This window comes from Corvus cornix, chromosome 2 (genome assembly GCF_000738735.6).
Source record: "Corvus cornix cornix isolate S_Up_H32 chromosome 2, ASM73873v5, whole genome shotgun sequence".
Classification (NCBI taxonomy): domain Eukaryota; kingdom Metazoa; phylum Chordata; class Aves; order Passeriformes; family Corvidae; genus Corvus; species Corvus cornix.
In genome coordinates, this window is record NC_046333.1 from 79,053,407 (window position 1) to 79,065,969 (window position 12,563).

The window sequence follows — 12,563 nt, forward strand, 5'->3', positions numbered from 1 at the left end:
CCCCGGCCCCGGCCCCGGCCCCGGCCCCGGCCCCGGCCCCGGCCGAGCGCTCGCCCGGCCCCTGCGCGGCCCCGCAGCCGCTTCCGCCCCGCCGGCCGCCGGCACCTGCGCGCCTCGCGCTGCCGGAAAGGGCGGCCCCGCCGGCGCCCTCAGCCCCGCGGGCGGGACGCGGCACCCGGTGCGCGGGAGGGAAAGCGGTGAAGTGAAACCCCCCCAAGCTGGAAGGCAGCAGTAAGTTCTCGTAAACAGAGGAGAGGGCGGAAATAAGAGTTGCTTTCCGGCTGCCAGACGCTCCGTGTAAAAGGAAGTGCTCGTAGGATGCAGGGTATGTGTGTGTGTGGAGCTCGTACAGAGCTCGTCAGAGGCTGGAAGTCGCTCTTCTGGGAGCAAGAAAACGCATCACCACATTTTGATACACCTTTGTGAAACTCTAGGCAGGAGAGAAACGCTCACGGAGAGTAAAAATTACATGCTACTGAAACATACCCATTATTTAAAAAAACCCCAAAAACTCAGAGTAAAAAGTCGGAAATCTGTAGAATCTGTGCTGTGTGAGAAAAAGTCCACTGCAGTTTGGGCGTTTTGGGGGGAGGGGGGTCTTCACATTGAAATTTAGCCTGAAAATGAAGAAGTATTTGTCTTCTTTTTGAAATTTGTCTCGTAAGAATATGCTTTCTCTGAGTATGGCAAGTGATGCTGAGACTGGAGGCAAATTACTACAAATAAACTTGTCAGCAAAGGTATTTGAACTAACATGTCTTTAGAGTATCAAACAATATTGGGAGAACATTTTAAAGGTGGAGTTCAGGTAGTAAAACCTCTAAAAGGTTAAAATGGCAATGATAAGTAATTTGCAACGTCATGAAACTTAATATAAACCCGACATTTTTGTAAACAAGCCTTTTTGTTTTCTTTTATGCTCTAGACATGTGGAAGTATCATGAATGTTTGAGCAGAAAAAAATCCATTACCTTAGGTCTCTTTTAATCGCTGCTCTTCTTGTGGATCAAATTCATGTTGGATTGCTCTTGACAATGACATGTCCTTTGAAAAATCTCTTCGTTTGAACAGCTGTTTGACTGACAGGTTTGTCTCAAAATGCATTCTTGTTTCCCACGGGTCACTTCAGAATTACTCCCTATCAAGCAGCTAGTCCACTTGAAGTATACCCAGCTGTTTCCCATGTTGCCATCATTCAAATAATTTACATTTAGTAGCATTTAAGAGCCATTACAGTTGCCTCCTGTTTAAGATTAGATACTTTATTTGTTAGGGTTTTTTTGAAAACTTTAAGGCAGAGATGTTTTGGCTGACCATTTCACAATCCTTGAGAGAAGTGCAGAGCAGAATAGGTGAAGCAGCAACCTAGACCTATTTCATCGTGATGAGCAAAATAGAGCGTTGCAAAATGACCCTGCAAAGTAGTTGAACTGTACCTGAGTTATGAAATGAAATTTGCAAATTCTGTGTATGTTCTGTTTGGAACTGTTTCCTTGTAACAGAAAGTTCCTGTACAGCAAATTGTATTTACTTCCTTTCTTGAGAAGTATTAGATGAAAACTATGCCATGATGTCCTATTTTGGGCTGCACTACAGTAGTGCTTGCCTTGTGAACTTGAAAGAAGGGGTGCAGTCTCTGTCATTTGGTATTTAGCTGCTTACAGATGGGGCTTACGTCAATCACAGGATTAAGTGTTTTTCTCTCTGCATCACAAAAAGACCAAAACTAAAAACCCAAAGAAGGTATTTTCCTGATGAAACTTTGTTTTTGAATTAACTGGAATGAAGTATCCCAGACGTCATCAGCTGAATAAACAAATTTAACAGAAAAGTCCACTCTCTCCGCTCTCTCTGCCCTCAAGAAAAACTGGGGAAAAAATTCATAATCTTCAAATTGGATATATGCCACTGTTCAATTGATAAAGGTTATTCAAGGGAATATTCATCAGTTTTGCCTTTATGTAAACTACTTCTAAAAATAGGGTTTCTCTCTGCCTCTTGTAAACAATATATTGCAAGCATATTTGACACTTATTTTCTCAGCAAGGGGTATTTGTGCGTCTAGTGTTGATATGTAGTAGATACGTCAGATATAAAATATCTGGAAATATTCAATAAGTTCTGTGGCACATTTCCCAAGATAGAGTGTGGCAAAAGAGTTGTGTGTTAGTCATTGCCTTCCAGGTTGCAGAAATTCCACGAATAGTTTCAGCTTGCAAACAAGAACCAGTGTCTTAGGGACTGAAGGCAGTAGCTGTTTAAGGACATGCAACGACGCAAAACGATTTAACACTAAAGGAAAAGAAACTGAGATAATGAAAGTGCAGTGTTTATACAAATATGTCTAGAATAATGCAGGCTAAACAAAGCAAAACATCTTTTTCGTTTGTGTTAAAAGTACTACCAAGTTGAAAAGGAATTCAGCATAAAGTCTTGAATTTTGCTTTCTAAAGACTGTGGAAGTGATGAACACTTCTTTTTTCTGAGATGATCCATTTTTAAACAAACAGACCCCTCAAAACAAACAGACCCCTTTGTGATTTGTGTACTCAGTTCCATTCTAATAGGTATACTTATTTAAAAAAAAAAAAGTCTCATTTGCTCAAATTATGTAACATTTCTGAGCAACAGATTTACCTAAACTATTCAATGCATTAGATAAAACAACTATGCAGTGCTTTCTTTTTTTGCACACAGCTGCTTCTAGTGTTTTGCATGGATGGTGGAGAATGTTAGTCATATTTACTTTCATTTAGAGCTTGGCCCCTACATGATCAGCCATATCCATTGACAGTGCTGTATTTTCCAACAGAGACAGTTGTCCGTTTCAAAGTCTTCAGGGCAGAGATAGAATCTTGCTTTTCAGTCTTGGTAAATAATAAATGTATGTGAACAAATTAGAAAAATACAGAAATTACGGATCATAAGATTTTCCACAGGATTCTGTTGAGTTTCTGAAGTTAGTTTGAGAGAACAATGTTGACTTATTCATTAAAAAGTCACTGTATGTTAAGATCAAGCAAGGCAGACTTCTCTATACAGAAAAAAAAAAAGAGCAGCTGTTTGCTTCTCTTGAAGATATTAAAATAGTCATGTTGTTATTTAAGATTTTTTTTTGAGAATGGGGCTTAAGCAGAATTTAGACATGTAAGCCCAAGTATTTTTATTATTTCCAAAACACCTAAAACTTGTGTTTTCAAACTTGTATCTTCAAAGTAGGCAGTGAACTAAGTGTAACTAAAGTCTACGGTAAAAACCAAAATGCGTGCCTGTTGTCCTGTATGTGATCTGTTAGTAGCTCAGACTATTTCACTTAGAAATCTAGTTCTTCTGTTGTCATAATTTCCAGTGGAGTGTCTGGATAGCTCCTGTACCTATGGGAGAGGTGAGATTCAGCCTCCTAGCTGAAAATAAAATTGAGATTTCAGTTCTCAACCCCAAGGTACTAAGATCAACACCACAATTATGTAAATCCGAATGAAGAAGATCAGCAAGCACTACTTCTAGTCTAATGCAATTCTGTGTTATAAGAATAACTCATAGTTTTGCAAGAACACATCTCTGGCTTGCTGGTCACACCTGGAATGGGTTCAGCAGAGTTTACTTCCTACTGTAAGTTCCCTATTTATTAAGTGTAAGGTACGACTATCAAACTAACTAAGAAAGTTCATGAAAAGACACAACAAAGACATTCAGTGCAATACAGGAGATCATATTTTGTAAGTCTGAAATATTTCTGTACTTGGTACTTTCTGGTAAAGGACACTAGCGGCTGAGATTTTGATACAAAAAGAACCCATCAAACCCCATGAAAATATATTTTTATTCTTTTTTCCTTATTTAATGCATCTTGATGCTTGCCAGTAGTTGTTATTTTCTTTGCTAAACTAATTACAGTGCACTACTTGAAAATGGCTCCACATTTTTCAGGAGTATGGTTAGAAACCTTTGGGCAATCAGTTCTTGTGACTGTAGAGGAATACTGTTCAGAAGAAAAATAGATGGGGAAAACCCACCAGTAAGAGTCAAATGGGCAATACAGTATCCATTTATATACTTCCATAATTATGTATTACCCATGTGTGCTTTCCTCTAGCATCCCTGAATTTGTTAGAGCTTTTGGAGATGTATTCCTAAGAAGATATGTCTCCTCCCTGGTACATAAAGACAGGTATATAGAGGTGCTGCTTTCCACTTTTATAGTTTCCAGTTTTATATTTCCCTAGAGTGAGCTCTAAATTGGCATGCTGCTGTCCAGCAAGCAGAAGGGTGTTTCCAGCACCCTGTGTTCCTTTTTTAAATGACTGAGAAAAATATGTAGGTTGTGGCTTTGGTGCAGGGAGTGGGTTTTTTTCAGTCCCTCAAACAGAAAATGGAGAATGTGTGAGTCATATCAATGTAACCTATACATCACTGCTAAAAATTGTGGCTGTTTGCAAGTTAAAAACCTGTCATTATTTTTTCACATGCACCAGTCTAAACAATTAAAGTTACAAGCTTTCACAAAAAGAAAAAACAAAGGCACCTTTGAAAATCTGCTTCACTTCTTTTTAACAAGCTTCATTTGCACATTTGAAAATGTGAAAACAAATTGAAAAACATTATTAAAATGGACAAATTGTCTATGAATTTGATAAAAATATTTATTAAAAGAAGTTACAGTATGATGTAGCTATTTTCTTCATTATTAAACTAAGAGTACCTCATGTCCTCCAATTGAAAAATAATTACAGAAAGTTTGTTTTAGAGTGCTCTCAGTAAACCAACATTCTCAGCAATTGTTATGTCAGAGTAAGCCAGCAGAATGTCCTGACTGTTGCCCAGACAAAGAACACCCTTAAGTGGCTCAATCAGTTAACTAAACCTGCCTAAACACTTTGTGTATTTCATACCTTTTTTCCTCTACAGTTTCTGCATTAAAAAACAAAACAAAAAAAAACGGATAGAGGATATATAGTCTGAAGAAGCCAAATAGTGATACTAAATGCAAAATTCTAGCAGCTTTATGAGACAGAAATTTACGAAACATACAAATGAGGGTTGGCTTATCTTCTCCACCCATAGTATCAAGCATGTATTTCCTTTACTGATTGATTGAAAATTCATTTTCATTTAAGCTTAAAGAGAAAGTTTAGAATTAGAGTTACTGCTCTGTTTTTCACATTGAATCTGCAAAAGTCGCTTGCATTTTTAGGGTCATGAACCTGCCCGACCTCCTGAGAGTAACAAAGAAGATGAAAGACGAAATGTAAGAAGCAAACCCACCATATGGCCTGACTGGAGAAGAGATCAAGGTGCAGTCAAGTGGTGAGTTGTCACATTCTGCCCGGGGACTCTGACATGTCTGCATCCATCACATTTGCCAGGTCATGTGATAAAAGTTCATCTGCACACAGTGAAGAGCACAGAGAGACCACTCTCATCAGCTATACAGTTGGAAAGTCTGGCTGAAAATCTAATGAGAGGTGTCTTTTGCAGTCAGATGTACTTCATAAGGTAGCATGCCATTAAGGTCAACACACTGAGAGAAGCAACATTAAGCTGGGTTACTGAACTAATGAAACATCCCAAAGAGTACACCAGCACCATGATAAAAATTGTATTTTAGTATCAAAAATCAAGAAGCTAAGGGTTTTTTATTACAGTGCTCAAATTCATTTGACCATGTTACTGTTTTCTAAAAGAGAAAAGAAGTGGTATTTTGCTCTAGTAAGTCAATAGATCAGCCTCAAGATCTTTTTCAGTTCATTAATCAAGTGAACTCAATCCATTCATTTGGAACAAATCCGTCTCAGCTGATGCTCATAAGTCTACCTAATGAATAAGCCTTTGGAGCTGCTTGGATGTGGCTGCCCTTGCACATACCTGCTTGGAACAAGGAATGTGTTTATGCCTGCTGTGCAGCTACTCTCCAGCTGACCAGCTCCTCAGACCCCCACTTGTTGATGGTAGCTCCTGTCAGCTGCCGCCTTTGGTCCTTGTTCCCTGATGAGAAGCAGCTCTCCATTTCCAGCTTGACCTTGCACCAGCCTTCCTCAACAGGGAAGACCAGGCTACTGAAGCTCTCATCCATTACCCCTCTGCCAGCTGTGGCACTTGGATTGGTTTGGGGGATGGTATAAGCCTTCTCAGAGTGCAGCTGGCAACATACACTGGCTTCCACCAAGAAGGAGACGTTCAGCCTCAGCCACAGCATAAACTCTTTACTGTGGTACTGTTCTTAAACCTTCTCAATACATACACAAAATCTTCAGTTAAAATATCAATAGGAGGTCTGAACTGATCCATAAGATACATTGAACTAGAAAAGAGCAGAGAGACCCCTAAAGGAGAGATCCTTTGGAAGGCTGTAGCACTAGGATTAAGTCTCTGGGCAGCAGCTCACTTCCTTAAAAAAATTTTTAGAAATAAAACTTTAAAAAAGTACATACAGCTCATATTACTGAGTATGGAAAGGAGCATAACAGTACTGGAAACATGATGGCCTTACCCAATTCTGATCCACTTGGTGGCTGGATCTGAAGCATAATGGCCTGCTTGATTTTGGAGCTTTTATGATGGGAAAAGTCCTTAAGTCTTCTCTCTCTCTGAATGGGGAACCTGTCTAAGAAGTGAATCTTCTGGAAACTCAGCACAACAGAAGCCAAGACATAATATTTATGTTTTGTTTTTCTGGAGCTCTTCATCCTGTACTGAGGAAGCTGGTAAATTAATCTTACTGTTGTCTTTAAAGGGAAAATTTTCCTCCAGTTCTGTCGTTAAACTGCCAAGAGATCAAGCATAAAGGCAATGATAGCCCAGAAATACCTTGAGGTCCTTTACATGAACTATATTGTATTGTTCTGCTCCGGGGTATTCATGTAGTGGCTGAATAGATTTTATTTATAGACACAATTTGCTGTGGACAGTGAAACTCACTTGTTCCTAATTTTCTGCAGGCCTTATCATTCTCCACATAAAACCAAAACCTTCCATAATTCTATCTCAAAGAGTAATGCTTTTTCTGTTGTTTTGTTGTTGTTTGCTTGTTTTGGTTTTTTGTTTGGTTTTGTTTTTGTTTTTGCAACTACAGGATTCTGGGCTTATTATCTCATCTAGAAGACAATGATTCTTTGAGCATATATATCTACCTAGCAAATAGTTATTGTACCCTGTCCCCTCCCTCACTTTAGCTTTAGAAGTTGTTGCGAACTTCTATGGAGAGAAGAGAGGCAGCTATCATGCCCAAATAATAAGGAAACATTTCCTATGAGACAGGTTTAATTTAAAAGCTGTTGGGTTATTGGGATAAGCTACATCAAACAAAAGAAATTATTATGTCAAAATAATAAAAAGTAATAAAAATAATAGAAGTATTCTGGTTCCACGGGTACTTTTGCATGAGGTCTTCACTTTGGATGTTTGTATATCATGTGACTAAATGTGTGAACAATTTCTACAGACAAATTCCCTATGTCTATATGCAGCTGATATTTCTAGTACCTTCTGAGACAAATGTCCAAAGCCTGTTCAGGTAGAATAACTTTATGAAAGGAAGAAGCTTCAGGATGTTTCTGCCATTTGTTTTCTGACATCATCCGCAAACATTTGGAGCTGTCAGACTTGGATGCTCTTATTGGATCATCTGTTCTTAGGTCTTAACCACCTGCTTCTTGCTGAACACCAGCTCACAACAAGGAGTTCAGTCTGGTCACAGGAGTATCCTCACCTCACATCTACAGTGTTCAGTATTGACAAATTGCTCTGGAGCAAGACTTGTAGGGTCTTGTAGAACAACTTGGAAAACTTTTTGATCTGTACACTTGCTGAGAAGCTTTTCCAATTAAAAGATTTTTATTACTTTGTTAAATCTTCCAAGTAAGGAGTCTACTTGTAATTTGAGAATGATTCACCAGACTGAGCTTGAACATTGTAGCGGTCCAGGAGCCTGCAGCATTTGAAATGTAGGGAATGCACAGACATAAAAAATGGTGGTAGTTCTCTAACATTGGAGCAAATCCTTTCCATCCCTTGTCATGGTACATTTTTTATGCTTAGGATGAGGGGTACAATAATAGTGGGCTTCTGTTTCCCTTTGCCTTTGGGAAAACTAGTCATCTGTGGTGATTCTCTATTCTAGCAATAAAAAACTAACCTGTTGTTGTTTTCTGCATTATTCTTCTGATGTTTGTTGATTTTGGGGTTTGGGGGTATTTGTGTGTGTGTGTGTGTGTGTTTGGTTTTGATGGGGTTTTTTACCTCTGGGTTCTTCATTTGTCTCTCTGAATTTTCAGATATTTCTTTTTGACTACCAGTGTCAGATAATTTTTCTATCTAAGGTTTATTTCTATCTTTATTGGAATCAATCAATCAATCATAAAAACCCAGATCCAAACCTAATCTGTGATCCTCTTGCTTAGATCATAGAATAAGCTAAACAACATTGATGGTCCCGATTTGTGCTATCACATCAAGGACATGCAAATGTGGTTGTCTTTAGCTGACCTTAATTTACCCAGTCCAAATTTCTGCAGATATTTACATGAAAGGTCCTATGGTAACACACATCATCTGGAGACACAAAACACACCAAGACATAAGCTGGCTGCATATATGCTGCTGTCAGGCTTAAGAAAAGCCATAGTCCCTGATGGTTTGCAGCCAGACATGTGCATAGAGAAGTGGCCACAGACTCTGGGGTATCCCAGACCTAAAATACTGTCAGTTTTTGGTGCTCCCCTACCCCTCTTCTGAGCTGACAACACTGCCTGTCAAACCCGTCTTCTGCATCTCAGACCAACCTTGCACGTAGGGATAGATTTTGCCTTGGAGTGTGGAAAATGCTCATTTACATATCAGCTAAAAAACTGGACTTCTGGAAATAGATAGATCTTGTTGCAGTTGTTGGGTGTAGAGACAGAGGAATGTCAGGCAGTAATGGAGCTTTTTTATAATTTTCTCTTTACAAAGTGCTCTTGCAAGACTGATGCAAATGTTAAGCCTTGTGCTAATATTTGGAATACAAGAAGGAGGAATTAATAATCACATTATGGGAGAGATTAGAAGACTGAAGATGAACCTTGAAATGAGTGAGTGGTATCTGTTCAGTTTACCCAGGAAAAAATTAAGGGTGGTTTGATCATGTTCTGTTCGAAAGATCAATACATCCTATCTTGCCTTTTAGTCAAACAGAAAAAGGTGTATCAGGATTCACTGACAGGTAGAAGTAGCCAGACAGCTGAAAAAAGGCATATGTTTTTAAAAGTACAGATAATTCAGTCCCTTTCCCCCTCAGTTTCCCCAAAAACTGTTAAAAAAAAAAAAAAAAAGGCTCAGCTGTATACTCTTAACTGAAATTAGAAGTGCAGGAGGAGAAGGGACTCCACTCAAAGGCTGCAGGTTTTAATGCTTGGCAAGAAACTGGGAATTTCTAATTGCTGGCAGCATCTCAGAAGAAACATTTACTTTGTTACTAAATTACATCCATGTAAGGCACTAAAATGATCTACACTATAATTCCTTTTTTTTTAACAGCTTCAAAAATATAGCTGTCATGAAACCACTATGTTAATATCCAGGTATTTTTCTATTAATAGTTCACATTTGTGACTCACAAAGGTACAGTCAACATACTGATATTCATTTATGTAATAAACTCTTCATCAAAACCAGTATTTCATGCAATGTGCTGGCATTTTGTTCAGGTTTATGTCTTTTTTTTGAAAAAGGCAATGAGATAAATAGGCTGGTAGCTTTCCACACAAATGGTGTTCTCTTTTCTTTTTATTTAAATCATATATCTTCCTTCCTTCCCCTGTTCTTGCATTTCCAAAGTGCTGGGCTACTGGCTGCTGTAACTCCAGCAGCCCTAATTTCATCCTAAATGTATCATACTAGTTCTGTGCAGTATTCTGGAGCTCTAGATGAGTTACACTTGCAGGACCAGATGTTACAACTATCTTTTCTGACTAATGCTGCTGGGAATTCCATTTGTTAAACTACTCTTAGTCTGAAAAAATGTCTTTCATCCCTTTACCAAATACATCTGTAAAAACATTTCTACAGTTTGAACTGTCACACCTTTTCTTTTCTTCCTGCCTTTGAGTAATTCAAAGAGCAGTTCTATGTAGAAAGGCAGCACTTCTGGAGCTGCCCAGAACAGAACTAAAATCTCGTGTAGTTTGCATGGGTTCTTGAAAAAAAACAAACCAACATGATCTGCTCACATCTTTTGTCCAACACTCATGAATGCCTTGTGCTACTAAACTGGGTAGCACCTATGGTGGCTACTGAACAGTTTTGCTTGTGTTCCCGTGACTTTGGTGGAAGCTCAAAGGAATGCCTCAATTCCAGATATCTCTATCTGCAGATTTCCTGAGTTATGCTCACACCACGTGTTGTGATGTGAAGAAATTCACCTTCTTGGGTTTGCTCAGCCTGTAAGTTTGACTCCCACTTTTCTCCTTACTTAGAAAATGTATTGAGATTCAGATGTCTATCACTGAGGACTCTTAAGCTCCTGTGCTCGAAGTTAACCTCAGAAGGCTAATGAGGTAGTCAGCATTTCCCTAAATATACCTCTGGGGACCCTCAAGACAGAGATGTGGTCCAATTTGATCATGATGGGCTTTTCACAGCCTGTGAATCAAAAGCATGTGGTTTCACTCCTGTCTCATTCAGAACTTCAACAGAAGGTGGCCAAAGCGTATCTTGGCTGTATCATTCCTGCTGCAGCTGCAACAGAAGCAGTGAAAATGCCAAATGTGGGGACACAACCAACAAACGAGGAAGCCCTAAGTCATCAATACAGGAAAGGCAAGAAACACGTCTACTCTTCTGGAGAACCCTCACAGTGGTGAAGTCTTCTGTGTTGCAAGAGCAGCTGAGAGCAGCTTCAGTTACAGTAGGCACGATCTCTTCATGTGTCACGTTTTAGGCTGCAGGGAAGAGGAACTGCAAGTACACTTTCTGTGGATATTACACTGGAAAATTTTCCCATCTCCAGTCATAGACTGGCAGTTCAGACTAAAAAGTATCCATGGACTTGCTAAGTCTTCCTTCATGAAACTGCTTACTTCTCCTAGCCATGTCTTTTCCATACCTCCTACAGCCTTTAGGTCATTGCTTGAGATACCATGTATCTCCTGTGTGAAGTCCAGAATCACTACAGGATTGATTTCAATTCCTTATCTTCTGAGCCTCTTCCTTCAGACCCTTTTGCTGTGTTCTAATCCCTGTTCTGTAGAAATACAGACACGTGATACCACATTAAAGAAGCAAAGAGGGAAGACAACAAAAACATAGATTTTACTTTTTCCCTTTTTTCCCCTTCCAGTAGCATGGATAGAAGCTACATTAAGCTGAACAGATGTTTATAAAATCGTTAATTAACATGTAACATACCGAGTGTTTTAGAGCTTATTTATCCCAAGCCAGCATCAGAGCAGGTACACCCTAGAAGGGGAAGACTGCAGCCAGTGAAGGCTTCCCACTGAAGCATAGGAAGGCAGTGAGAGACAGAGAGAAATCACCAGATTCTGAGTGCACACCCCCCACTCTGCTCATTGCCTTACTGATGGGACTGAGCATGACCTGGGGTAATAACAAGGGGAAGGAGAGGAGTCTGGAGTGATGTTGAGCCTGGGAAAGGGGAGGGGTGTTTTTTCCCTAAGCATTCTGACATTTGTGTTTTTTAAAGTTTCCCAGTACCTAAATCTGTAATTAATTACTAATGCTAATTGCCAATAAATTAAGGTAAATTCCCCAACACAAGTCTGTTTTGCCCATGAGAGTGCATGAGAAGTGATTTTCCTGTCTTTATCATAGCATAAAAGCCTTCTTGATCCTCTTCTTCCTGGTTTTGCCCCCATCCCACTGGTGTGGGAGTGAGCAAGCAGCTGTGTGGGTATGTGGCTGTTGGCTGGGGGGGAACCCACCACTGGGGGCAAGTGTGACAATCAAAGAATTGAACAGAGCTTATTGAACTGCATTTTCTGATGCTTGGAAACCATCTAAAAAATAGCTAAAAAATTCTTACCATTTGTAAGACCACAGAATCACAGAAAGGTTTGAGTTGCACAAGCACATTCAACTTAGTTGCCTCCCCATTTCAATGAAGCGTTGAACTATGGCCAAAAGCTTCACTAGAGAGGAACATATTTTAGTTAATTGGCCTCCCAAGGCATTTAACCTCAGAATTATGCAAAACTGAGGTATGTCAGAAGATGAAAGCATCTGAGACCCATTTTATCTTTTTCATGCTTTTTCATTTTTCCCTCTCAGCAGCGCTGTTCAGCACACACAGCTTCCAGCAATGTTCCAGCCATCCTCCTCACTCATCGGCCGTGGCTGACACAGAGCTGACCCAGAGCTCTGTGGTTCATCAAGAGAGATGCAAATCAGCCAAGCCCCAGGGAGAGAAGCTTTCTGCATTTATCTCCTGTCTCTCCTAGGTACATCACCTCCTGCCTCTGAGGCATGTGGGTCTCCTTGGATATTTTCTGACAAAGCTCTCAAAACCCCTCTGCAAGGCTCCCTGCTCCATCCCTGGCCAAAATCAGGGTTGGACTAACACCACAAGGCAT

General features: G+C 39.8%; 1 long non-coding RNA gene across 2 annotated transcripts; it reads left to right on the plus strand.

Moving 5' to 3' along the window:
• Positions 1 to 101: 101 nt before the first annotated feature.
• Positions 102 to 12,425, plus strand: LOC104689857. 2 transcript variants are annotated; one of them, XR_005601456.1, is made up of 4 exons: positions 102 to 325; positions 926 to 1,086; positions 5,195 to 5,307; positions 12,262 to 12,425. It is a non-coding gene; the product is annotated as an uncharacterized LOC104689857 (long non-coding RNA). The 2 variants fall into 2 exon arrangements; XR_751872.4 differs by lacking the exon at positions 12,262 to 12,425 and having other exon boundaries at positions 5,195 to 8,152.
• Positions 12,426 to 12,563: the final 138 nt, after the last annotated feature.